Source organism: Nicotiana tabacum, chromosome 17 (assembly GCF_000715075.1).
Source record: "Nicotiana tabacum cultivar K326 chromosome 17, ASM71507v2, whole genome shotgun sequence".
Taxonomy (NCBI): Eukaryota; Viridiplantae; Streptophyta; class Magnoliopsida; order Solanales; family Solanaceae; genus Nicotiana; species Nicotiana tabacum.
In genome coordinates, this window is record NC_134096.1 from 131,496,363 (window position 1) to 131,522,083 (window position 25,721).

At 39.8% G+C, this 25,721-nt stretch overlaps 1 non-coding gene across 1 annotated transcript; it reads left to right on the forward strand.

Moving 5' to 3' along the window:
- The first annotated feature begins 3,909 nt into the window (after window positions 1-3,909).
- On the forward strand, window positions 3,910-4,016 carry LOC142172197 (small nucleolar RNA R71). Its single transcript, XR_012701573.1, has one exon. It is a non-coding gene; the product is annotated as a small nucleolar RNA R71 (small nucleolar RNA).
- Window positions 4,017-25,721: the final 21,705 nt, after the last annotated feature.

Sequence of the window (25,721 nt, forward strand, 5' to 3'; positions counted from 1 at the left end):
TGCTCCAACTCTACGGGTAAGTGACATGTCTTCCCAAATACCAATTTATACAGCGACATGCCAATCGGAGTTTTGAACGCGGTACGATAGGCCAAGAGTGCATCATCTAACTTTTTCGCCCAATCTGTTCTTGTAGCATTCACGGTCTTTGTCAAAATGTTATTTATCTCTCTATTCGAAACTTTCACTTGCCCACTCATTTGTGGGTGATATGGGGTGTCAACCTTGTGGCGCACACCATATTTTCTAACAACTTTGCGAAGGCTCGTTGCAGAAGTCAGTGCCTCCATCTCTGATTATTGCCCTTGGAGTGCCAAACCGGGTGAATATATTCTTTCTCAAAAAATCAATGACCCCCTTTGTATCATTTGTAGGGAGCACCATGGCCTCTACCCATTTTGACACATAGTCCACAGCTACGAGTATGTACTTGTTGCCATATGAGCTGACAAAAGGCCCCATGAAATCGATTCCCCATACATCAAACACTTCCACCTCCTGAATTGAGTTCATGGGCATCTCATGTTGGCGGGAAATATTCCCGGTCCGTTGGCATTCATCACAACCCTTCATCCATAAGTGTGCATCTTTTAGGTTCATAAAGAGATTCCCATAATTTTGGGAAGGCCGTTCTTGGCCATAGGAAGAGCTCTGATTGATTGTGAAACTGGGGAGCTGGAGATGAGGCTAAATAATGAAGAAATAACATTTAATGTGCAAAAGTCCATGTGGGGACCCAGTGAGTTTGCAAATTGCTCTTTGATAGAAGCTGTGGATGTGATCATGGAGGAAGATGATGAGGCACTTAATACAAACGACCCTCTTACGGCCTGCCTCATGAACTTAGAAGAGGTAAATGGTGAGGACTTGGCGGAGTAGGTGTTGGCTCTTGAAGGCCAAGGGTACTAGAAAAGAGAGCTCGAATTCGAGTCTTTACATTTAGAAGAAAGAAAGACCCCTCCATCTAAGCCATCGATCAAAGAGCCACCACAGTTGGAACTAAAACCGCTACCATCTCACCTCAGGTATGCTTTCTTGGGACCTAACTCGACTTTACATGTTATTATCTCATCTGGTTTGTTAGATGTGCAGGTAGAACAGCTTTTGCAGGTGTTAATGGAGTGCAAGACTACAATTGGTTGGACCATTGCAGATATTAAGGGTATCAACCCGGCCTTTTGTATGCATAACATTTTACTGGAAGATGGGCACAAACCTTCCATAGAACATCAACGAAGACTGAACCCCAACATGAAAGAAGTCATGAAAAAGGAAGTGATCAAGTGGTTAGATGCGGGAATCATTTTCCCCATCTCCAACAGCAACTGGGTTAGCCCAGTTCAGTGTGTGCCAAAGAAAGGTGGAATGACTGTGGTGCAAAACGAGAACAACGAGTTGATCTTAACAAGAACAGTCACGGGATGGCGAATTTTATGGACTACGGAAGATTGAACAAGGCCACCCGAAAAGATCATTTTCCACAGCCGTTCATTGATCATATGCTAGATAGATTGGCAGGGAGGTCCCACTTTTGCTTTTTGGATGGATACTCGGGGTATAATCAGATCTCTATTGCCCCGAAGGATAGATAGAAAACATCATTCACATGTCCATATGGCATCTACGCTTCTGTAGAATACCGTTTGGCCTATGCAATGCACCCGCCACATTCCAAAGGTGCATGATGGACATCTTTATAGATATGGTAGAGGACATAATGGAAGTCTTCATGGATGATTTTTCATTGGTGGAAAACTCGTTCGATGACTTCCTTAGGAATATGAAAAGAGTGCTGAAGAGATATATGGAGACTAATCTGGTGCTAAACTGGGAAAAATGCCATTTTATGGTACATGAAGGTATAGTCTTAGGGCACCTAGTATCAAGTAAGGGCATTGAGGTGGATCGTGCAAAGGTTGAGGTAATAGTAAAGTTGCCAAGTTTCCTTGGCCACGCCGGTTTCTACAGGCGGTTTATAAAATATTTTTCCAAAATTGCTAACCCTTTGTGTAAATTGCTTGAAAAAGATTACCCCTTTGTGTTTTCTGATGACTGCAGGGTAGTTTTTGAGGAATTAAAGAAGAGGCTGGTGTCTGCGCCTATCATAGTTGCACCCGACTGGGAGCAACCATTTGAGCTGATGTGCGATGTAAGCAATTATGCTGTGGGAGCAGTGCTGGGGCAGTGAAAGGAGAAGGTCATACACCCAATATACTATGCAAGTAGAACCCTTGGTGGTGCCCAACTAAACTACATAGTGACCGAGAAGGAGATGCTAGCAGTGGTGTTCGCATTTGACAAATTCAGGTCATACCTGATAGGCTCGAAGGTAATTGTTTGTACTGACCATCCTGCCCTCAGGTACCTAATTGAGAAGAAGGATTCAAAGCCGCACCTGATTCGATGGGTGCTGCTACTACAAGAATTCGACCTAGAAATCTGTGACCGAAAGGGAATGGAGAACCAAGTGGCGGATCACTTGTCTAGGTTAGAAGGAGAGGAGAAGAAGGTTGAGGTAGACGAGATCGTGGAAACTTTCCCGGATGAACAATTGTTGGCCACAAGCCTTGAGGTAGCGCCATGGTATGCAGATATTGCAAACTACTTGGCAAGCGGTATTTTCCCCCATGACCTATCCTCTATACAAAAGAAAACATTCTTCCATGATTTTCGTATGTACTTTTGGGACGAGCCTTATCTGTTCAGGATTTGTGTTGATAACATGCCAATCTTCTATTTTGTTCATTTCCATGAATTTTTTGTACTGTTCATCCTTCTGATATTTAGCTAACCTCTGCGAGAAGGGTGCTGGAGGTCACTTCCTTCCTATGACTTGAGTTAGATCTTGCTCCGACACTTTTTCTGATGCCTTCTCTTGCACTTTCTCAGTCTCCTTTGCAACCTCTTTTTCTTTGCTTGTTTCCTCGTGTGCATGTTGTACCGTTACCTTTGTTAACCCCGTTGAATAGTCTACCTCAATTGGTACTGGCACAAGTATCTCAGTTGGTTGGCTTTCGCAAGCAATTTCTTGCTCTAGATTAAGATCTCTACCATTTCGTAGACTCATAGCCATAATCTACTTCGGGCCTCACTCTTTTAGATTGACATGTATGTCCACAGGTAACGTCCCTTGGGGACAATTATTCAGAGCGATAGATATCTGCCCTAATTGAATCTCAATGCCTTTTATCGCTGAGTTATGTGCTTCAACCTTCTCTTGCATTTTTCCATTGGACCCAATAAGTTGTTGCAGCATCCCTTTAATTTCAGACAACCAATCATCTTGTCTCACTATTTGTTGTTGTTGAGGCTGTTGATAAGCTAGCTGTTGATTTTGCTGATTGTATCCTTGTTGCCTTTGGTAAGACACGACTTGACCCTGTGGTCGCATAGCTCCAGGATTGTTGCTATTAATGTACTGCTGTTGTGCTGGCCTATATTGTTGATTCTGTTGTCCCCAAGTCTGACCACCTTGTCTTTGGCCTCCATAGTTTCCCATGTAGTTCATATTCTCCTGATAGTTATGGTTGTCACTTTCACCACTCCACGAGCACACATATGCTTGGTTAATGCATGGTGTACATAAGCCCCTATTAGTCGTGTCAACTATGTGTACCTGCTTCTGGCCTGATTCATCAATCTTCTTAGTGAGGATACTCATTTGTGTCATCAGCGTAGCCATATTCTCGGCTATGGAGTTGTTTGGGTCCAAAGCTACTAAGTGAACTACAGGGGCGATTGTAGTGTCTCTTGTCATCCATCCTGAGTTTTGAGCCATTTTATCTAAGCAGGACCTTACACTCTCTAAATGATTTGCTCAAAAATGCTCCATCTGCTGAAGCATCAACGTTGGCCTTCAAGCTATCTGCCAATCCCATGTAAAACCTTTATCCCAATATCTGATCTGGAATGCCATGATGTGGACACTTAACTAGCATCCCTTTGAACCTCTCCTATGTTTCTTGTACTGTTTCAGCTAGTTTCTGCCTGAAGCTCAATATCTCATCAACTTGCTTGGCAGAAACCAGCTGTTGTGGGGAGCGAATTGATCCAAGTCTGAACTTCTCTAGTCACTGAGAATGGAAAAAATAATAGTCTAATTGCTTCTAGTGTCACATTTGGTTGCCTTTGAGTGACATAAATTGACAAAAAGTTTTTCAGATGCTATTGTGGATCTTCAATGTAAGACCCGGAGAACAGTCCCTTGTTCTGCAGCAGATGTAGCTTGTTGTTTGTGATTTGAAATAACTCCGCTTGTATCTAAGGGACTGCAATTGCAGTTGCCAGATTTTCAGTGGTGGATTGTGTCCAATCATACAAGGCCACTTCGGCACAAGAGGTGCCACACCCTGATTGTCGGGTCATTCCCATTGTTTCTGTTGTTTGGGTTGTCTATTACGTCACCCATGTCTAGTTCGATTCGTTCTTTTGAGTTCTACTGTCGTTTGTCCTTCTTGTTTGCACGATTTAATGCCTTGAAAGTTTTCTCACGATCCGATAATGTTTCAAACAATTCACCAGTTCTTGAGGAGTTTCAAGGTATGCACCTGTAACACCCAAGACTACAAATGTTAAAATTTCAATATAATGAATTTAAAATGAAGAAAATTGACTAAACTAAGAATCCTAGCAATATTTCTAACTGTAATTAATAACACCATTAATTTTTCGGCAACGGTGCCAAAATTTGATCACGCCCAACTATGCCTTATAAAAAGGATTAAGCGGTCGTTGCAAATATAATCCGGTTCACAAGTCCGGAGTCGAATCCCATAGGGAATTAACCTACTAATCACAACTGCTAATTTCGCAAGAGTGCAAGTAATCAACTTTCACAAATATTGAATAATGAGTTGAGGTTTACTAACTAAAAGCAGGGTAATTAAAAAGCTGTAATTTTATTTCTAACGAAGCAAATGTTGTAGACAAGATTGGAAAGGTCTAGGGTTATGATTTTCCCTCTCATCGGAATCCTCCCCGCCATGTCTCCTATAACTTTGCTTAGATATTCTCTACCGACCGTGAGCACTTTAGGTATCGTAACTCTCTTCCGAGCAACTACAACAATATACTAGACATATTCTTCCGAACTACGCTAGTTAGCTTTAGTTTATATCTCACTAAGTTCACACCAAGGTTTCGTTATTCATAATCTCATATTTAAACCCTCCGTATTGATCCCTCATATACATTAGGAGTGATGTTGTTCAATAACTAACTAAATATGTACCCTTTTCCAAGTAATACACACTAAATAGGCATAGCCGATTGGGGGCCCTTCAATCAAACTCAATAATCACGTAGTTGAACAAGTAGAGAAAATCCAATGGCAAACTTATATTAAACGCAACAAAAATTCATCCTCCAAGAGGTTCCATCAAACCCTAAAATAAAGAGTTTAGATACTCATAATTGTTTTCACAACTATAATATAAGAATTCATCACCAATAATAGAAAAGGGAAGAAGAAAGATAAAAACTCGTTTCTGAATCTTCCGTCTTGCTCCTTGCTTGTTATTGCCTTCAAAGATGTTGTGTAACCCTTAAAAAGTCATTCTCTGATGTATTTATATCACTTAGGGTTGCTAAGGTGCAGAACTTTTGAATCCCACTTCGGATGGGAAAATCTGGAATCCGCATCTGCCTTCGCGCGTCGCGCGCCCATGGATGCGGATTCAGCTTTTGAAATTCTTCCATTTTGCGAAGCGATCCGTGCCTTTGCTTCGCTTCGTTGTTTTGTGCCTTCACTTTTCTCCTTTTTTATGTCCGTTTTCGTGCCATGCACGAGAATAGACGAGCTCCCAATCCTTCCAATTTTTCTCCTTTTTGCAATAATTTGATATCTTTTACTCCATTATCATTCAAGCTCACTCCTACAAATAAGAAATACGTAATGAGTATAATTCACTTCAAATATCATGTAATCTCTCGCAACTCACACAACAAATGAGATGAAAACACATTCAAAATCATGCACTTTTGGCCATTTAATAGGTACCTCTAACTTTTGCAAATATAATTAAATAGAGGAGTGATTACATTTTGAAGAGGGTGTGAACTTTTGTGTTTCCAGTTAGACACCCGAATCTCATTGCGAGAGGATCCAAGTTCCTCTGAATGAGATCCATTGTTGACACGAGTGACACTTCTCAACTCAGCATCAGGAGTTCCTTGAACGACATCAATAACTATGTTCTCTGCTTTAGTTGTTGTGATTGAAGGACCAGGTTCCTCTATATCAGTTAGAGATTCAGCTGCACCATCTTCATTTGATTTCTTGACCTGACTCATCATGTCACCCTTTCTATTTTCCATATCAATGACTTCACTAGGAACCTTTGACTGCTCTCCGTCTTGATCAACCTTATCATATGGATCTTTCCCACATAGGTGGTGTGATTCATCAAAGATCACATGTATGCTTTCCTCAACACATTGAGTTCTTTTATTGTAGACTTTGTATGCTTTGCTTTGTGATGAATAGCTAAGAAATATTCCTTCATCACTTTTGGCATCAAATTTTCCCAGTGCTTCCTTCCCATTATAGAGAACAAAACATTTGCAGCCGAACGTCCACAAATATGTTAGCTTGGGTTTTCTCCCGTTCAGCAGATCATACGGGGTTTTGTTCAAGAGGGATCATACAGTGTTGAATGCCTCTGCCCAGAAATGTTTTGCAATGCCACTGTCAATCAGCATTGCCATAGCCATGTCTTTAAGAGTCCTATTTTTCCTCTCCACAATACCATTTTGTTGGGGTGTTCTTGGAGCGGAAAAATTATGACTTACCATTTTCATCACAGAATTCATCGAATTTTGCGTTGTCAAGCTCTGTGCCGTGATCAGATCTTATACTCACAACATTATGGCTCATCCTCACTTGGATCTTCTTCACAAAAGTAGCAAATACTGGAAAAGTTTCATCATTGGTTCTGAGGAACAAAGTCCAGGTGAATCTGGAGTAGTCATCTACTATGACGAAAATGTACTTCTTTCCTCCTCTACCTGGCACCCTCATAGGTCCACACAGATCCATATGGAGAAGATCAAGTGGCTTTGAGGTGCTTACTTCTTATTTTGGACTTGAAGGAGGACCTGACTTACTTTCCTTTTACACATGCATCACACACCTTGTGATCTTTGAAACTTGACTTAGGCAGTCCACGAACCAGGTCCTTCTTGACCAATTTGTTCAGCAATGTAAAAACTTGCATGTCCTAATCTTCTGTGCCACAGTTCAGCATTGTCAAGAAGACCACTCGAGCATGTAAGATCCTCATTGTTCAAAGACTCAAAACCAGCAACATAGATATTTTTGAATCTTTTTGCCAATAGAATCACTTCACCAGTTACAAGATTTGTAACTGTGCAAGTTTTTGATAAGAATTCCACTTTGTTTCCTTTGTCGCAGATTTAAGAGACATTTAGTAGGCTGTATTTCAAACTATTCACATAGTACACATTTTCAATTGAATGAGTGAGTGTCTTTCCAACTCTTCCTACTCCCAGAATATATCCCTTTTTGCCATTGCCGAAGGACACACTCTCTCCTTGCAGGGCTTTAAGTGAAAGAAAATCATTAGTGCTTCCAGTCATATGCTTAGAGGAGCCATTATCCATATACCATCTTTGGCTGCTTCCTTTTATTGCTCCCTGTACAAGGAAATCAAGGATTAGACTTAGGAACCCAAACAAGTTTGGGTCCCTTGTAATGAGGAAAAGGGTGAATCAAACTTCTTCTTGTCCAAGAAGGCATCACACGTTTTTTATTTGAGGGACCAGGCTCTTTAGCAATAATTACTTTTTTAGCAAAAATTTTATTTTTCTGTTGGGACTGAAATCTAGCTTTATAGGTTTCTTTAAAATGTCCAGTGTTATCACAGTGAGTGCAAAGCCAAGTTATCAGGGACAGTGACGTACTTGCTATGAGGAATTTAAGAGTCTTTTTCTTTTGGAACCCGATTCCCTGCATGTTCCCCCCATTGTTCTTATACATAGCAGTGATTGAATCAGAGGACCAAGTCCACTTAAGAGATTTTTCTAGGTCATTCTTAACTCTGTCTAGATCTTCCTGAAGTTGTCTGTTTCACTCAAGTTCTGCACACAGACTAGATTTCACAGATTTGATTTCTTTTTCAAGTTTAATGTGTGTCTCACTTGCAACTTCCTTTCCCTTTTGGATATTCCCAGAATTATTTCCCATTTTTAGTTCCTCTATTGTTTCTTTTAGATCCATAACAACTACCAATAGGTCATCTCTCTCATTTTCTACGTTTTCAATTTTTTCAGTCAGAACATCCTTTTCTTTCTTTAGAACCTCGATGGTTTCTTTTAGGTCAACCACTACGACTACTAGATCATCTCTCATGTTCTACCTCTCCTAGTTCCATAGTTAATGCATTTTTATCATTTATAAGACTATGATAAGCACCAATTAAAATATTTGCCAAAGATATAAGCTTCTTCTGAGAGTAAGACTTCAAATTTCTTTAAACTTCTAGAAAGTTTACCTCATCATCATCATCATCATCATCTTAATCATCGTTAGATTTTGCCATCAGGGCAAAGATAGAGTCATATCCAGCTGCTTCACTTTCAACTGCCATCATGGAGGTATCACCTTGTTCATCATCTTCTCCAGATTCGCTGAAAGAATCTCCCTATGCAGCAAAAACTTATTTCACAACATTGTCAGTGGCTTCTTTTCTCTTGAATCTTTTGTCATGAACTGGGTTCCTCTTGACTGCTTTGTCTGTATTGTGCTTGTACTGGTCTTGATTGAGGAGAGGACAGTCTTTGATGAAGTGTCCTAGATTACTACATTTATGACACAAGTCATAACCTCTTGGCTTGTTGGAGCTGCCCCTTTTTGGAATGCCTCAATTCCTACGAACCATTTTCTGAAATCGCTTCAACAAATAGGCCATGTCAGCATCCTCACCACTTGACTCATTATCGTCTGCCTTGAGGACCAGGTTCTTCTCCTTTTGGGCTCTCTTCTTTCATGGTCCTTCTTCTTCTTCTTCTTCTTCTTCATTTCATAGGTCTTTAGATTTTCAATGAGTTCATCAGTGATCAACTTTTGCAGATCCTTTGCCTCCCTAATAGCATTTACTTTGCTTTCCCAGGAACTAGGTAATACAATGAGTAATTTTTAGACAAGTTTGTTCCTTGGAATGATCTCTCTTAGAGAGTGGAGCTCGTTGATAATAAAGTTGAATCGAGTGTGCATGTCCTGAATGGATTCATCATCCTTCATCCTGAAGGGTTCATACTCAGTGGTGAGCATGTCGATTTTCGACTGCTTGACTTGAGTTGTTACTCCGTGTGCCATTTGGAGAGCTTCCCGGATCTCCTTGGCTGATTGACAGGCAGAGATTATGTTGTATTCGTCTGGTCCAATACCACAGACGAGGATCTTTTTTGCTCGGAAGTTCTTTTCTATAGCTTTGTGGTCAGCATCATTGTACTCCTTCCTTGTCTTGGGAACTGTCACTACTGGTTTGCCAATGGTCTTCATAGGGACGAAGAGTCCATCACAGATAACATCCCAGAGCTCTGAATCTTTAGCCATGATAAAATCATGCATCCTTGTCTTCCACCATCCACAATATTATCCATTGAATCTTGGTGGTTTGTAGGTTAATTAACCTTCTTCAAAGTTTGGTGGAGCAGCCATTTGGATCCTTTCTAGGTGTTATCCTGATAGAAAGAACTTGCTATGATACCAATTGATAGAAACTTAGGGTCCACCAAACTGTATAGAACCTGGTTCTCTATCAGTTTCCACAGAAAACACACAATAAGAGATAAGTAAATGACACAACAGAGTTTTACGTGAAAAACTCCCAGCTCAAGGGATTAAAAAACACACCCTACACTCGTAGTTTCAACTTCGCTAACCGAGCAACTTTTAGATTACAACATATTATAACCTAGGAATTAAACTCTTAATCCCTCACTCACTTGTAATAACTCTATTACAAAGCTCACAACTCGACTAACTCTAGCTAAGACACAAATACAAGGTGATTTTATAAATGGTTTCTTACACAATGCTTCTAGCTAAGCTAAGTAGGAATTATAAGTAAATTACTCTACCAAAGGTACAACACAACTAAGGACATATAATAACACAATGCTGGAAACTATTCCTTCGTCATGTTGTTCTTTGTTCTTGAAGCCTGGAAGTCACTTGCAAGATGGCAACACACTTTAGAGGAAACTTGATTAATTCTCGGATGTGCAAGTGTATGTTTTCTTCATTGCTTCATGTTAATAATATCCAAGTGATGTCACTTGGATGATGCAAGTAAATATCCGGTACAAGGCATTCCCCATAAAGTGACTGATGCACTATTCACACTATTGTGTGTGTGCAGAGGAACAGTTGCAGAGACTTTACAGCTGTGAGAAGTTGACTGGTACAAACAACAAAGGAACTAATGTCCATATGTTCCCTCTGTCGTCTCTTTGACTCTAGCTGTTGGAACTTATACCCGATTTGAGATTTGTTGTACTTTGGCACCTTGAGGATATGTAACAGGTTCTCGATCTGGTTCTTATCATAAAATTTGTTAGATCATCAAAATATGAAAAGGCACACATAACTTATCAGCCGAGGTGTGGTATACCATATACGTATGTCACCATTTCAAGCCCTTTATAACCAACCGTCCCAACCTCCTACTAATTTTACTTCCTGATTTTGCTGTTGAGGCTATCAGGAATATCAAACTGTTACTTCTTCACTTTCACTTAGCAATCCCAACAACAACAATAACAACGAAAAATTCAGTGTAATCCCACAATGTCAATGTAGTACTTTTTCCAAGTCTCCCTTTTATTTTGAGAGTTTGGTCCCTACTATGTTTCTGAAAAGATTGGCGCATTGGTCGCATGCATATAGTATTTAATTTGTTTCTACTAGACTGGAGGACCATCCTTACCCCACCTTTCATGTCTCAATTAAAATATTGTCACTCCATTTAGGGTGTTTTTGGTATGAAGGAAAATATTTTTCGGAAAATGTATTCCAATTTTCTCATGTTTGGTTGGTTTAATATTTTGGAAAATATTTTCTTCGTGAACTCAATTTTCTTCAATTGAGGAAAATATTTTCCCTATCAACAGAAGGAAAAATATTTTCCAAAACTCCTTTTCAACATTCCACACCCTATTTCCTATCCCCATCAACCCACTTCCACCCCCACCCACCCTCACCCACCTCAACCCCGACCCCGACCCCCACCCTAAATAAAAATATTATTAACAATACTTTCTTTTTATGTTATAGATAGAGTATTTTTTATTTATTTCAACAAATGAGTATTTTCTTTTCATGATATAAAAAAGTATTTTCTTTCATTTCAACAAAATGAGTATTTTCTTATCATGATGTAGAAAAAATATTTTCTTTCATTTTAACAAAAAAGAGTACTTTATTTTCATGTTATACAAAGAGTATTTTCTTTTAGTTATGGAGCACAAATTTCAATATTGTTTTTGTGTAAAAACAATATTAAAGCAATATATTAGTTCTTTGGTTTTGTGTGAATTTTTAGAAGAATAATTAAATTCTTGAAGAAAATAGAGTCTTGAAAACATTGGGTATTTGGAGAGGGGAGAGGGGGGGGGGGAATTCGTAAAAAAATATTTTCCGGAAAAATATTTTCACTCACCAACTAAACAATGGAAAATAAGCGATAAAACCACTCATTTTCCATGAAAACATTTTCCTTCATACCAAACACACCCTTAATTTCCTCTAATATCATTCACCCTCCTCTTACACATATTTCCTTCCCTCTTTGTCCCATCCACATATAAGACAATTCTAGAGCTACATAATGATTTTAAAAGAGAATAAAGCAGTTGTTTAAGACTGTCACGACCCAAAACCCCAATACCAACGTGTCACGACCCAAATCCCACCACAGGCGTCGTGATGGCACCTAGTCTCTACGACTAGATAAGTCAATTTCAATTACCTTTTGAAGCCATTTTTTTTTATAATCGATTAAATAGGTAATCAAAACTAACAGCGGAACAAATATGAATGTATAACCTCCCAAAACTGGTAGTACTGAGTCACGAACTCTAACTGAATACATAAAATGATCACGCGAACCGAATATACAATACTGTTTGATTACAAGTTAACAATACAATGAAATGAAAAGACTCCAAGGGACTGCGATGACCAAGCAGCTCTACCTTGAATCCTTACGATCCCGCTTTAACTCTGCCCAAGTCCGTTATCTTCAATACCTGGCTCTGCACAAAAATATACAAAAGTGTAGAGTGAGCACACCACAGCGGTGCCCGGTAAGTATCAAGACTAACCTCAATGGAGTAGAGACGAGATACAGTCAAGACACTCACTAGTCAAATAATCTGTGCAATATAGCATAAGAAAATAATAAAAAAACAAATAACAATAAGGGCAACACCAATCAACTAGTGATTTAAACAGCAAGGCAACACGAACATCATAAATATTACTCAACGAATAATAAATACAGGTACAACCAATTAATCAAGTCTTTCAAAATATACATCTTTTATCTATAAGTTTTTCAATGAAAGTCTCTAGAATATAATCATTTTTAATAAATATATCTCAAATATACTTTCTTCAAATAAATATATCTTTCAAATAGAATTCTTTCAAATAAATCTCTTATGAATATAATTCTTTCCAATAAATAGCTTTCGAATATAATTCCTTCAAGTAAATATCTTTCAAATATAATTCTTTCAAGTAAATATCTTTCAAATATAAATTCTTTCAAGTAAATATCTTTCAAATATAATTCTTTCAAGTAAATATCTTTCAAATGTAATTCTTTCAAGTAAATATCTTTTAAATATAATTCTTTCAAGTAAATAACTTTCAAATATAATTCCTTCAAGTAAATATCTTTCAAATATAATTCTTTCAAGTAAAAATCACCATGTGACGCCTCATTTAACTTTTATGGTGTGAGAAATATATTCAAGACATCACATCAAATGGCACGGCAATACCTTCATGCACTTGTCTCATTCTCACCCAGTATATATATATATATATATATATATATATATATATATATATATATATATATATATATATGTGTGTGTAGATCAAATCAATTGGCACGGCAATACCCTTCGTGCATTTATATCTTTCTCACAGTACATACATACAATAGTACCAACTAAGTGGGAGAAGTGCCAATAACAATAAAAAGAATAAAGTAGAGGCACACATGAAGCAACACGACTACAAGTCACATAGAAAACATAGGTGCACAATAACATCTCAAGATAAAGGCATGAATGTATACACAACAAACAATATCACAATATAATGTATGTCTCTCGTCCTCTCCTACACGGAAACACCCTTCTTGCCATGATTATATGATAATATAAAAATAATTGCACGGCATCACCCTTCGTACTTTTACTCTCATCCTCACCTGATAATATAAATGAAACGGCACGGCATAACCCTTCGTGCTTTTACTCTCATCCTCACCTGATAATATAAGTGAAACGGCACGGCATCACCCTTCGTGCTTTACACTCTCAATCGCACGGTATCACCCTTCGTGCTTTACACTCTCCCTCACATGATAATATAATTCAAATGGCACGGCATCACCGTTCGTGCTTTACACTCTTCCTCACCAAGCACATGTATATCATTAACAAGCAAGGTAAGAAGCATAAATAACATTAAGGAGAGTGTTTAATCCATAACACAATACAACAATTTATATCACAATTTGCCACTGACCACAATCAAGTTCCAATATATAGCAGAATCAGTAAATTTTTCAATAAATAGCCCAAGGCTCCATATTCTTGATAATTATATTAACTCCTCGATTTAAACTTATTTAATAAACATTTGCAGATAAGGATTCCATCATGAATTCAGTTCCAAGAAACATATCAAATCAACAAACACACGGAATTCACATAAAATTCAAATAACAATAACACCAAATTATTATATAATACACAAACTTGACAATTAAGGAATGCAACATGATAACTCAAGTATTTACTAGTGCCAACAATTATCCAATTTAATACATAAAGATGCCTAAAACTTTAAACCAATAAAATTTGCACATATAAGCCTGAGTACGTACTCGTCACCTCGCATACACGGCTTCCAACCACACAATTTCTACATAAAACTCAATGCCTAAGGAATAATTCTCCCACTCGAGGTTAGGCAAGATACTTACCTCTTTGAAGTTATGCTGATATTCCAAAATTACCTTCTTGCTTGAATTGACAACCAGACCGCCCAAACCTATCCAAATTAATTGTATAACTTCATTAAAATTCATCAGAAATAATTTCGGATAATAATACGTCGACTTAAAAATTTATTCCAAAAAGTCAACAAAAGTCAACGCGGGACCCGCCTCTCGGAACCCGATATAATTTTCATGAAATTCGAATACCCATTCCGATACGAGTTCAATCATACCAATTTTATCGAATTCCAATAACAAATCGACCTCCAAATCTAAAATTTAAACCAAGAGGATTTTCTAAATTTTTCAATCCAATTCACTAATTTAGTGATAAAAACAACAATAGATTCATGTAATTTAACCAAAATCAAGTTAGGAAATCTTACCCCAATGTTTTCCTTAAAAAACTCTCGAAAAATCACCTCACCTGAGCTTTCTTGGTCCAAAAATGGAAGAATGACACGAATTTGAACTTTATTCTATTGCCCATGGGTTTGTTCTTCGCATTCGCGAGACTCCCCTCGCGTTCGCGAAGAACAAATTCTTCAAAAGTCATTTTCAAACTTTTCTCAGACAGCCTCTAGTGTAATGGTCATAACTCTTTGTACAAAATTTCAAATGATGAATGGTTTAACTTTCTGCAAACTAGAATCCAAGGGCTATAACTTCCATTTGTTGCTCATCTTCCAATTCCTTATAGATTACGAGATATAAGCTTCCAAAGTCAGCCCTGTGCAACAGAGATTTCCAAACTCTTTGCGGACAGCCTATAGTATATCCATCATAACTTGTTGTACACAACTCCAAATGATAAATTGTTTACCTTTCTGAAAACTAGATACCAAGGACTACAACTTTTATTTTTAGATTATCCCCAAATTCCTTATATATTGCGAGATATCAGCCTCTAAAGTGAGACGACAAACAGCAAAATGTCCTTCGCGAACGCGAAGAACAAAGTCCTAACAGCAAAATCCTTCTTCGCGAACGCGAAGAACAACACCAGAACCAGCAACCAGCAGCATCAAAACACCCAAACTTGGTCCGGAACCACTCCGAAATACACCCGAGCCCCTCGGGACACCGTCCAATCACACCATCCAGTCCCATAACATAACACGGACCTGCTCGAGGCCTCAAATCACATCGAACAATATCAAAATGACAAATCACACCTCAAATCAAAATCTATGAACTTTGAACTTTTAAATTCTATATCTTGTGCCGAAACACATCAAATCAATCCGGAATGACTTCAAATTTTGCACACAAATCATAATTGACATAACAAAGCTATTCAAATTTTCAGAACCGGATTCCGACCTCGATATCAAAAAGTCAACCGCCGATCAAACTTTCTAAAAATTCGACTTTCGCCATTTCAAGCTTAAATTGGCTACAGACCTTAGATTCACAGTCCGGACACGCTCTTAAGACCAAAATCACCCAACGGAGCTAACGGAACCGACGGAACTCCATTCCGGAGTCGTCTTCACATAGTTCCAACTACGGTCAAAATTCTAAGACTTAAGTTTTCGTTTTAGGGACTAAGTGTCCCAAATCACTCTGAATCATCCGGTAACTAAATTCAACTACACACGCAAGTCAATACACATAATACGAAGTTATACAGGGCCTTATACCGCCGAACGGGACTTAAATTGTCAAAACGATCGATCGGATCGTTACAAACACCTTTGTCAAATGGTCTGGAGTTTCTGCTGAAATATTGGGAAAATCTTTCTGAACTTAAAATTCCTTCTCTGCTTTCAGCTCTGCGAGCTAAAGACTTACTATTAATTAATAATAGATGAAAAGGAGGTGGTTTGGCAATAATGACCATTCTTAACTTCTAACATGACAACTTGTACATGAGTGGAGGAATTTTGACCATATCGATGTTTGGTAAACATTAATTACATGGATTGAGCCAAGTGTCACATCAGTTTTAACTACTTAGTACTCTTTACTGTTCTGATTTTTTTTTTGGTTATTTTCATACAGATTAACAAAGGACAATATACGAAAAAAATAATTAATTCATTCTTGAAATTTAAAAAAAAAAAATATTTTGGACCATAACAAAAAAATCAAAAAATCACTTATTGTGTACCGAAAGAAATACTAATAAATAAAGTTAGCTGACTTTAGAAAATTACAGGCTTTAATTATTAATAAGAATAAGACCACATGATGGTCGATTGATCACCGATGTAAATGGAATACACTATCTTGAGAGAGAGAAAAAATGGAGTATACCATACACTAGCAGTTACACTTTTTATTATTATTTGGTCATGAATAGTCATTACAAGCAATAAGCTGTTTTTAAGGTCTACGGTTGTGATGAAAATTTTGGCCTCGTAGGGGGTTTACGCATAAGATCTTTGAGTTGCCTAAAAACGAAAACAAGAAACCACTAGAAAAGTATATATAGTAAACATTATATTGAATAAGAGGTACAAATCACTAACATTTTAACATGTAATATTATGATTTGAACTCTAGGGAAGACGGTTGAAGATATTGAATAAGACAGTGTGATAATCATAGAAACTATTTCTAATGCATTAATTGTTTGGTCCCAAAACTTTTTTATAACACAGTGTTAGCTAAATTAGAATGATATATATCTGATCACTAATCATTAGAATGAGTACTAATTAAACTTTCTAAGTAATGATCAGTTTAGAGAAAATACCTGATCACTAATCATTAGTACTTGATCGGGTTGAGATTACTTCCGGTATCGTAACAACTAACCTGCACCGGGTGTTTACACCCCCACCAACAAATAAATGACACACTTAGTTAATTATACTTATAATTAGTATTACACATTTACACTATAGGTAACTATTAAATGTGTTTTTCACTTGAATTGTTAATATAAAAAGTATTTAATAATCTTGCTATTTTTTGTTATATTCCTAATGTCATTAGAAACGTACATAACCTCTTACACATGTGCCATCAAAGGGAATGACTTGGAGGATGATGAGATTGAGTTTGTCCTGTGGAAGAAGTTCGGAGAGACCTTGTCAAAAGAAGCTATGATATGGTATCACAACTTACCTCCTAATTCTATTGACTCATTTGCTATGCTTGCAGATTCTTTCGTGAAAGCACACGCCAGGACCATCAAGGCCGAGACCAGAAAATCGGACATTTTCAAAGTAAAATATAAGGATAACGAGATGCTCAAAGAGTTCGTGTCCCGGTTTCAAATGGAACGAATGGACCTGCTACCGGTCGCTGATGATTGGGCCGTTTAGGCTTTCACCCAAGGGCTCAATGTTCAAAGCTCGGTGGCTTCACAGCAAATGAAACAAAACCTAATAGAATATCCGGCCGTTACTTGAGCTGACGTGCATAACCGGTATCAGTCTAAAATCAAAGTCGAAGATGATCAACTCGGGGCCCCTTCAATGTCCATTTATCCTGTCGGAACCAACAACATAGTCAAGAGAGACATATTCGTGAACCGAGATCAAACAAGGATCGATATCAGCCGTATAATGGAGACTGAAGAAGCAGAGGGTACGGGCGGAACACTATGAGAAATGAAAGGAGAAGTGATCGAGGTCAGAGCAATCGGGGACCCATTAGCAAAAACAGCTTCGACAGGCCCATCGGACCTAAAGAAGCACTGAGGTTATCGGAATACAACTTTAACGTCGATGCTGCCGCCATTGTATCAGCTATCGGATGCATCAAAGATACCAAATGGCCTCTACCTGTACAATCTGATCCAACCCAAAGGAATCCTAACTAGATGTGTAAATATCACGGCAGTCATGGCTACAGAACGGAAGATTGCTGACAGTTGAGAGAGGAAGTAGCCCGACTATTCAATAACAGGTATCTTCGAGAATTCCTAAGCGACCGAGCCAAGAATCATTTCAGAAATAGGGATTCTAACAAACAGATCGAACAAGAAGAGCCTCAATACATCATTAACATGATCATCGATGGGGTCGATGTCCCTCAGGGGCCGATGTTGAAATGCACCAAAGTGTCCATCATGAGGGAAAACGGACTCGAGATTACATAACGGAAGGAACCTTGTCTTTAACGACGAAGATGCGGAAGGGATCGTGCAGCCCCACAATGACACACTGGTAATATCCATACTCGTAAGTAAATTTCGAGTTAAGCGTGTGTTAATTGATCCAGGTAGCTCGGCCAACATCATCCGATCGAGGGTCGTGGGGCAGCTCGATCTACAAGATAAAATCGTGTCTGCAGTCCGAGTACTAAACAGATTCAACATGGCATATGAAACCACTAAGGGAGAGATAAATAGGTGAACACCGCAGGGACCATCCAGGAAGCTAAGTTTTATGTGATCGAAGGAGACATGAGGTACAAGGCTTTGTTTGGAAGGCCATGGATCCACAACATGAGGGCAGTACCCTCGACTCTGCACCAAATGTTGAAATTTCCAACACCAAGTGGTATTAAAACAATCTACGGAAAATAGCCAACCGCAAAGGAGATGTTTGCGGTCGAAGAGGCGATTCCGATATCTGCACTTGCAATGATAAAGGGGACGGGTTTGGCCTCAAAGCAAGAAGCTAAATAGCAATTACTGACACCAGCCCCGACTCAACCGGGGAAACGGGTGACTGATGAAGACGATGATTACGGGGTCCCCAGATCTTTTATAGCCCCCGATGATTCTGACGCTACAAAATCAACAGTCGAGGAACTGGAACAAGTCACATTGAGTGAACGTGTGCCCGATCGAAAGGTATACCTAGGCACGGGGTTAAGCCCTAAGCTCAGGAAAAAACTCATTCAATTTCTTATAGCTAATAAAGATTGTTTCACTTGGTCCCACCTTGATATGATAGGGATCCCGCCGGAGATAACCACTTATAAACTGAGCCTGGACCCGAGGTTCCATCCAGTCAAGCAAAAGAAAAAACCCCAGTCCGAGGTCAAACATGCTTTCATCAAGGACGAGGTATCTAAACTCCTTAAAATAGGGTCCATCCGGGAGGTCAAATACCCAGATTGGTTAGCAAATATAGTGATAGTCCCTAAAAAGGGAATAAATTAAAAATGTCTGTAGACTATAAGGATTTGAATAAGGCATATCCCAAGGAATTTTTCCCTTTGCCCAACATCGATCGCATGATCGATGCCACGGCCGGCCACGAGATCCTCAGTTTTCTCATTGCCTACTCCGGGTACAATAAAATACGGATGAACCCGGATGATTAGGAGAAACCTCATACATCACTAAGTACGGTTCCACTTACCAACGCCTAGTAAACCGGATGTTTGAGAAACAAATAGGAAAATCAATGGAGGTTTATATTGACGATATATTGGTTAAGTCCCAGCGATCAGAGGATCATTTAAAACATTTGCAGAAAACCTTCAACATATTGAAGAAATACAATATGAAGCTGAACCCAGAGAAATATGCGTTTGGAGTTGGATCAGGTAAATTCCTCAGGTTCATGGTATCCAACCGGGGAATCGAGATCAACCCTGACAAGATTAAAGCCATAGAAGATATCACGGTTATGGACAACGTGAAGGTTGTGCAAAGATTAACCGGGTGCATAGTAGCCCTGGGGCGATTCATTTCGAGGTCCTCCGACAAGAGCCACCGCTTCTTCACACTATTGAAGAAAAAGAATAATTTCTCATGGACCCAGGAGTGCCAACGGGCCTTGGAGGAACTCAAGCGGTTTCTATCGAGCCCACCGCTGCTTCACACGCCGAAGACAGACGAACAACTATACTTGTACTTGGCAGTATCAGAGATAGCGGTAAGTGGAGTCCTGGTCCGGGAAGAGCAAGGTACACAATTTCTAATTTACTATGTTAGTAGGACCCTAGGTGAGGCCGAAACTAGGTACCTTCACCTAGAAAAGCTGGTGCTCGCTTTGCTAAGCGCCTCTAGAAAGCTAAAACCATACTTCCAGTGTCACCCCATATGTGTCGTGACTACTTACCCATTAAGGAATGTTATGCATAAGCCCGAGCTCTCGGGCCAGTTGGCCAAATGGGCCATGGAAATCATTGGGTACGATATTGAATATCGACCCAGGGCTGCCATTAAATCTCAAATTTTGGCAGACTTTGTGGTCGACTTTACGCCGGCCCTTATACCCAAGGTCAAAAGAGAGTCATTAATCAACTCAGGGACCTCCTCAGGGATTTGGACCCTCTTTACGGACGGCACCTCGAACGCAAAAGCGTCCGAACTTGCCATCGTATTGAAGCTACCAACAGGAAATGTAGTTAGACAATCTATTAGAACTGTGAAATTGACTAACAATGAGACCGAATATGAGGCCATGATTGCAGGTCTCGAACTAGCCAAAAGCTTGGGGGCAGAGGTGATCGAAGAAAAGTGTGACTCCCTCCTCATGGTGAACCAAGTTAATGGCATGTTCGAGGTCAGAGAAGAACTGATGCAAAGGTACCTGGATAAGTTGCAGGTAACATTATGTCGGTTCAAAGAATGAACTTTGCAACATGTACCTCGGGATCAAAACAGTGAGGCCGATGCCCTTGCAAACTTAGGATCATCGGTCGAGGATGACGAGTTTAACTCAGGGGCAGTCATACAACTTATGAGATCGGTAGTGGAAAAAGGTCATGCCGCCTTATCCGGGTTTAAACGATCATCCCCATTCGGGGACTGTTATCTTAGGCAAGCCCGGATAACTCGAGGTGACAAGCCACTGGGCAACACCTTCATCCAAAAATGGACGGCTCGGGCTATCGGAGCCCGGAGGCACAAAGACCTATTAGGCAACGCCCGAACCTTAAAGGCTACGGCCATCCCTATTCGGGGACTGTTATCTTAGGCAAGCCCGGATAACTTGAGGTAACGAGCCCACTGGGCAACACCCGAACTAAGAAGTCTACGGCCATATTAAAATGGCTCGGAGACGTCCGTGACCCGTAATAAAAAACAAGGCCTTGAAAAATTTCAAAACCGGTTCTAAAGGATACCTTCGGCAAATTATAATCTAAAAATTATAAGTACTTTGGGAAAAGGTTTCCGTTCATACCAAACCCCGACAATGCCTTAAACAAAATAATGTCGAAGGCAAGGCCTGTTCGAACCTCCGAATATGACCTAACTATCTCATGCTAAGGCATTTCGATCTTTGCAAATATAAATAATAAGGCAAAATACACAACAAAACTCAGAGATTGCCGAAGGAAAAAACAAGCCTTGTATTATATACGTACAGTCTTTACAAAGGCCAAATGGCCTTGACAAAAGTACAAAAGTACAGAAGTACAAAAATACAAAAAATATGCAAGACATTTAAACGGTCTGGTCTTCACCGGAGCCCGCCTCGTCGCCAGGGCCTTCGGAATCTCCTCCACCCTCGGATCCGCTCGAACCCTCGGAATCTTCCTCGGGATAATCCAACCTCTTGGCCTCGGCTTTGAGCCCTTTAGCATTCTCGATTTCAGCCAACAAGTCGAAACCTCGAGCATGAATCTCTTCAAGGACCTCCCTTCGAGATTTCCGCTTTGCATGCTCGACGATATCTTTTGTTCAGACTTGGGCCACCTCGGCATCGACCTTATATTAGACCACCATTTTGTCGGCATCGGCTTTAACAACAACGACCACCGACTTGGCCGTTTCTACCTCCTTGGCAAGCTTTCCTCGACCGGAGACAGCCACACTTAGCTGAGAGTGGAGCTCCCCAACCCTTTTGGCCTGCACCTCAGCCTTTTCTTTTGCCGCTCGAAGCTGGGCCTCAGCCGAAACCAGCTGCCCGAGCAGTCTCCTTTTCCGAGGCTAAGCGGTCCATCCTTCCCCTTTATTCATCGGTCTCGGCCTTGACAGCGTTTATCTCAGCTCGCAGTTGATCGATCCGATCGATTTTTTGTTGGACCTGCGGATTTTGACCATTAGTCACCAAGCCTAGCTCATCGTCACTAACCTCAAATATTTTTACCTGGTCGACCAAATCAGCATGCTCCTTCCGAGCCACCTCCAGCTCAGCTCGGAGGCTCTTAGCCTCCCCCTCACGCTACTCGCTGAGAAGTTTGTAAGAATTTCTCTTCTATGTGAGCCCTCGGACCTCGGCCTCAAGCTGGTTTAGCTCGACCCGATATCAGATAAAGGCCTTATGATAAAGCATTAAGGCCTACAGATACAAAGAAAAATGTTAAGATTATCTACAAGTTAGTCTAGTATGAATCGAAATCATCAAGAGATATTTGAAGTTACCCGGTTTAGCGCATGTTATGCTACATTGAACAGGAAGGGTGCGTCTACCTCATTCATCTTAGCTTGGTCCTCCTCGGTCACCAAGCGTCAAAGATAGCTGGCCACCCCTACGGGGGCGGAAAGGATCCGAGCATCCTCTGGAACGGAGATGACGATCGACCACTTCTGGTTGGGATCCACACTCAGAGCTGGAAATCGGTTGACCAGCTTCGGGCTTGAAGAAGTCCCGCTTGTCCCCGAAGACAGACTTTTCTTCGGCACCTCCAAGTCACCTAACCCGGTGACGTCCTTCGTGGCAGTAGAATCCATGCCATCAAAAAAGCCGCAGAAAGGGTCGTCCGCTCCGAGGACCCCCTCGTTGGGACGTTCTTTCACCGTCTGAGCCTCGTTGAACATGAACTCGGTGAACGAATGTGACTCGGTAATGTCGCCCACACTGTGTACTTCCTTTAGGGTGTCGCCCACATTCCGTGAAGTTCGTCCATGGCCTCCTCGTCGGCCTCCCTAACTTGGGGCAGATCGGCCTCATCTCTCTCTGGTTCGGATGCCTCTTGCTCTTCGAGTCATGACGACCCTCGGGCCACCAAATTGAAGGCTTCTTCTTGTTCTTCTTCGAATTTATCCCTCAGCCGATAGAGAGAATCCAAAGATAGTGCTCGAACATTGGTGCTTTCTTTGAATTTACGCACCATCCTTCTCCTTGGCTTCTTCTTCTCTGAGCTCGGAGAACTCTATTGTAGTCTAGTCAGTTAGGATAATCGGCTCTCACCCGAGAGACTCGGGTTCAATTCCCGGCAACGAAAATATCCTTTATGGGAATATACTGGGTATGTTATTGTTGTACCCTGTCTCAGAGCAGGGGACTCGGTGGGGAAATCATCTCTACCGGATGAGGGACTCATTTTGACATCCTTGGACAAACTTGCAAAAGGAAATAAAACAAGTGAGGACTTAGTGATACAAAAGTGAAACCGAATAGCACTCATGAAAGAAATCTCACCATGCGAACGGGCCTCTCATCGGCACTTTGAAAGCTCGCGCCACGAACGCTCGGAATAAGGCCTTTGTAATATGATGCCATCGATCCACTCCTTGAGTCAAGGAATTGCATTCGATATCCGAGCAACAACTGCACCGCCATAGAACGCCGATAAGAAGAAAGGAAAAATGCGATAAATTAAATCTTGGAAGCAAAATTACACTTACTTGACATGTTCCACTTTTCAGGGAATGACATGTGCTCGGTCGGGATCATGTACGAGGCTATCACTCGAACGAAACAGCCTAGCCAACCCCAGTCCCGATCTTCATTGATACTCAAGAACGGGGTTTTACTGGCCTGACAGGTGGGCTTGATCAATCTCCCCCGGTAGAGTCGGGGACTGTATAAATGCATGAGGTGGTCGATAGTGATAGGGCACGCTTCTATCTTGCTTACAAAGAAACGGAGGAGGATTACGATCCACCAAAACGAAGGGTGAATTTGACCGAGGGTTACTTCGCATCTATTGCAAAAGTCGATGATAACCGGGTCTAAGGGGCCCAGCGTGAAGGGATAAGTGTAGACACTTAAAAATTCCTCTACGTGGGTGGTGATGACTTCGTCAGGTTCGGGAACCACCACATGTATGTCAACCTAGTTACAATCCTTTTTGACTTCGGAAAGAATATCCTCGGTGATTGAGCATATGTACTTCGAGACCTCCTCACACCGGCCTGGTACTGAAGAGGGCTTTTCTATTTTAAAATCATCATTGACCGGGCACCCCCTCGGGATGAATATTTTTAGAGAAGGTTCCGGTACTGGTTCCTCGACAGCAGTACGCGAAATGGTCTATTCGAAAGTCGGCTGCGAGGTAGAAGGAGTTTCTTTTTGGAGAACGGTTTTTGAAGTTTTCGCCATTTCTTTGAAAATGAAGGAAAAGGGAGGAAAAAGGGGAAGTTGAAAGAGTACACTTGATGGTTTGGGATGAAGATGGAATAGAAGTTCGTATAAAAAGATCTCAAATAACCGAAAAATAAGTGCCTGAAAATATTAAGATCGCTAAGTTACGAGGGCAGAAGGTTTGAATGTAATGTTTGAATGAGCAAATGAGGAGGTATTTATAGTTTTTCAACGATGTTCGCATCCAAGAGTGGCCGACCAATGACTGACAAACATTTAATGCCGTTAAGACTTGACTGACGAGACGTTTCGACTATTTTGTCGTTTCTGTCGTGTGATAAGGAATTTTTACCTTTTTATAGAATTGTACCTAAAGTAGGACTCATCTACTATATAAATGGGGGTCTAATAATTCATTGAGGACATGGTAACACGTATTTAAAAGCAATACATTATTATTTTTCTCTTTAAGCATTTGTTCTTCTGTGTCCTCACACCGTTCGAAGCGTACCTGGATCGAGGGTGATTAACCTTCCAAGGCTAAGATTGTTCCATTCGTATGGTTTGCATTTACTTTACCATTATTTATTTCAATTGCAATCTAATTTATCGTTTTGTGTCAAGTTAGTCCACGTATCCTTAAAACCACTTACAAATTCAATTGTTATCCGATTTTGAGGGTAAACACATCTCTCTTCCATTCTTTGTTACTTCCTCCGGTCCACTTTAATTAATTTTTTTAGTTTTTTTAATGGTCCGCTTTATTGGATTCCTTCAAATATTTAGAAGGAATTATCTTCTTTTTTCTAAAGTTGTTTCTGAACTAATAAGCCTCTCGAAGTATTTATAAGGGCAAAAAACATAAATAGGCATAATTTAAGAAAAATTTTCAGAAACGTAGCAGCAATAGCTATTTTACGCACATGATAACTAAATAATTATATTTCTAGCAGACACCTTTAAACCATGTACCTATAATCACGTACTCAATGCATTTATTTCCTTAATGAAAATGCTCCTAATACTTTTTAACATTTTTTCCTATATTTTCTCTTGAAACCAATCCCTAACATATTTAAATGATAATATGTTTTTCTATATTTTTTGTTTGAAACTAATTTATTCCCTAACAGCTTTTCTACATTCCTACATGAATCTTTTTACTAGAAAAAGTACATGTACCTTTTATACAACATTATCTAGCAAAGTATACATTTTTATATTATTCGAAAAAATAAAATACATATGTTTCAAAAAATTGTACTGTATATTTGAGATATATATATATATATATATATATATATATATATATATATATATATATATATATATATATATATATTATAAACCA